The sequence below is a fragment of the Danio rerio genome, chromosome 9 (assembly GCF_049306965.1).
Source record: "Danio rerio strain Tuebingen ecotype United States chromosome 9, GRCz12tu, whole genome shotgun sequence".
Classification (NCBI taxonomy): domain Eukaryota; kingdom Metazoa; phylum Chordata; class Actinopteri; order Cypriniformes; family Danionidae; genus Danio; species Danio rerio.
In genome coordinates, this window is record NC_133184.1 from 8,669,039 (window position 1) to 8,672,500 (window position 3,462).

A 3,462-nucleotide genomic window follows, 5' to 3' on the forward strand; every position below is an offset into this window, starting at 1 on the left:
ATTATAAAAGTATTAATTAAACCATATATCATGATGGCTACTACCGCTACTCAAAAAATCCCTAAGCTTAAAGTGAGATTTAAAGACTTAACTGGGTTAATAAGGCAAGTTAGGGTAATTAGGCAAGTCATTGTATAATGAGGATTTCTTGTGTACAAAATCTGAGAAAATATGGTTTAGAAAGCTAATAACATTGACCACCGAATGGTTTTTAAAACAATTAAAACTGCTTTTATTCTAGCTGAATTAAAACAAATAAGACTTTCTCTAGAGGGAAAAAAAAAAAAAAAAAAATATATATATATATATATATATATATATATATATATATATATATATATATATATATATATATATATATATATATATATATATACTTATTTATTTATTTATTTATTTATATTTATATATTATAAGTAATACTGTGAACAATTCCTTGCTTTGTTAAACATCATTTGGGAAATATTTAAAAAAGAAAAATTAGGAGGGCTAATATTTTTGCCTTCAACTGTTTGTGCTTGTAGAGGACAACTTAATTCTTCAGCATATCACGCACACGTCTAGACAGATTGTGTTCTTCCCAGTTCATCTGTCTCTCCATTGTAAGTGTGTGTTTGTCTGCCCAATGGTACATGTGCGTCTGCTTCCAAACATTTGCTTAAGCGCGGGCACTCCAACCATCTGATAGTAGTGGCATAACAGGAGGGTCGAGCAGACTCTCATGCATTGAATATCAGCTTTTAGGATGCCAGATGTAGAGTCTAGAGGGCTGAATGCACAGTGTTAGTCAAATGGAGCAGTGCCAGGCATTATCAGAATGGGAAAATAATTCAATAACTCTTCAATTGGTATAGCATGTTAAAGGGTCACGAGAAACCAAAACACATTTTTTAAAAATGTTTGAAAAGTAATTTCGAAGCTCCATCACAGCCATGAGATCCTTGTGTGAATTCCAGAATAGAGACTGGATGTCTGTACCGGCGGGTACAACATGGCGCCTTTGAGTTTTCAGCAATAATTAATAAGAAAGACTTAGTTCAAACCAGTCAGCGCACTTTGTTGTGAATGAGGTGCAACTTCTGAGGTGTTTTGACCTGTAACAGTGTTCAGGCGGCAGAGAGACGCCACGTTGTGTTGCCAACCGTATTATAAAAAAGTGGAGGAAGCTTAGGGAACTGGGTGGGCGGGTCAATCGGCGCTTTTGAAAACACTGGGGTTTGGGGAAGGAGAAGGGTGGGTCAGTAGATTGATCAGTCAGTCAGTCAACAGCGACCTCTGGTGGATTTACAGGAGAAGAGCAGGCACAAAGAGAATAGGTGGATTCGCGAAAACAAAACATGCAAAAAAAATAGCTCCTAGAACATATTTGGCGCATTGACATATTACAGAAATGTATATAGCGAAACGTTTTCAGAATCAGCCTGGGTTGCTGATTACACACACAGCTGTGGTTCATCACCAATGATTACACTGCATGTAATTAGCCGGCAGCTAGCTATCTGCAACTCTCACATGGTCGCCCGCTGAAGCTAAGCAGGGCTGCGCCTGGTCAGTACCTGGATGGGAGACTACATGGGAAAGCTAGGTTGCTGCCGGAAGTGGTGTTAGTGAGGCCAGCAGGGGGCGCCCAACCTGCGGTCTGTTTGGGTCCTAATGCCCCAGTATAGTGACGAGGATGCTATACTGCTCAGGGAGCGCCGTCTTTCGGATGAGACGTTAAACCGAGGTCGCGACTCTCTGTGGTCGTTAAAAATCCCAGGATGTCCTTCGAAAAGAGTAGGGGTTTAACCCCGGCATCCTGGCCAAATCTGCCCACTGGCCTCTGTCCATCATGGCCTCCTAACCATCCCCATATTTAATTGGCTTCATCACTGTCTCCTCTCCACCAATCAGCTGGTGTGTGGTGTGCGGTCTGGCGCAAAATGGCTGTCGTTGCGTCATCCAGGTGGATGCTGCACACTGGTGGTGGATGAGGAGATCCCCCCATTGTGTAAAGCGCTTTGAGTGCCCAGAAAAGCACTATATAAATGTAAAGAATTATTATTATTATTATTATTACATGGACTATATACACATCACACACACACACACGCACACACACACACACACACACACACACACACACACACACACACACACACACACACACACACACACACACATTCAATGCTGATTCTTTCTATCTGTAGTGAGCATTACAAAGCGTTTTCCTTGCAGTGTTTTTGACCCCTTGTTTGTTTACTGTTTATGTTTGTTTTGCAACCTGCCTTGACCTGTCATGACCACTCTTTTGGATTACCTTTATGGTGCTGTTTTCTCCTGTACTAACCTTGCCTGCCTGATTACGCTGATTTAAAGCTGCATTTAATCCCTGCCCCTGTCGTCACACCCTTAATTACTTACTTCTTCAGTGAACAAATCAAATTTAATTGTTGAGAAATTGTTGAGGCAAATTAGCTTGTGCAGATGTAGTAATTATTTAATTACTTACAAAATTATAACGCTAAATTTGCTTACCCTCATGAAACCTCAATATACTGACTTTTTTTCTTTATTCCATACACTGTAAAACCCAACAGTCATCATTATTAAATATAAGATACCTTAACTTATTGAGTTTTACAGTGTAGAAAACAAATAGGAAATCTCAAAAACACAACAGAAATATTATATTAACGCTATAAAAATTCTATGATCAATTAGTTCTGACAACGTATGTTTTAGGTCATTGTAACTTACTAAAACAACTTTGCTCTAACTTAATTCTACAAGTTGTGCAAGGTGTTTTAAGTCAGATTACCATGACATAAGTTCAATGGAGTAATAAGGTTAGTTTGATTCAGCTGAAAAGATTAAGGCAACCATGATTTTTTTGACAGTGTGTGTATTATATATATAGTACATACACTAACAGTATACAGTAGCAGAAGCATTATTAACCAAAGCCAACATGAACAACTAACAGACCTATCTATACATAAATATTGTGCAAAGCACACACACACATGATTGTTTTTGTGAAAAGTGGGTAGATTACATAGGTTTCCATTCATTTTATACCAGGGCCGGAGTGGGACTCCTTTTCAGCCCTGGAGTTTCAAGCCTCAGACCGGCCACCTCAGTTCATGACTGACTATATTAAAATAAGGTCATTTCCTAGTTTCTAATTACACTATCACGTCTTTTTTTCAGAAAACAGCTGCTTTAGAACTTCAAATGTTCAACAACCCTAACAGTATAAAATGTCTTAACAATAAAAATAAAAAAAATGTATTACTCAGATGAGGATCAAACCCAGGTCGGCGGCATCATAACCTAACGTGCTAACCACTGGTCCACAACAGCTCTAAACTATGAGGTGACACATCTGAGTTATATCATCATTAACCTGCAGGCTGCATCTTGCAGGCTGCGAGAAAATAGATAAAAAGAGCAGAGCTGCGGTAAAATAATAAATAAGAA